The sequence below is a fragment of the Patella vulgata genome, chromosome 1 (assembly GCF_932274485.2).
Source record: "Patella vulgata chromosome 1, xgPatVulg1.2, whole genome shotgun sequence".
Classification (NCBI taxonomy): Eukaryota; Metazoa; Mollusca; class Gastropoda; family Patellidae; genus Patella; species Patella vulgata.
Window position 1 is genome coordinate 12,555,481 of NC_065879.2, and position 307 is coordinate 12,555,787.

Below are 307 nucleotides of genomic sequence, written 5' to 3' on the forward strand. Positions count from 1 at the left end.
CAAAAGACGAAAGACAATTTCAAAATCTGATACCCTGACAATATTTAAACATAAAAAATTGTAAAAAGGGAAAAACTGAAAAGCAATGGAGATCGATAAAAAAAAAAGGGGGGTGCGTTCTAAAACGATAATGCGTATACTTACCTGAACCAATCAGATTGATGGATGGGGATGATTGACAGACTGTTGTTGTTGACATTACCAGGGCTAGCCTTTGATCGGGGTAGTTGTTAAAGCCAAGAAAGTTGTTTGTTTCTGAAGAATACCAAAGGGATTACGAATTGTTTACTGAGATTAAGGGTAGAAA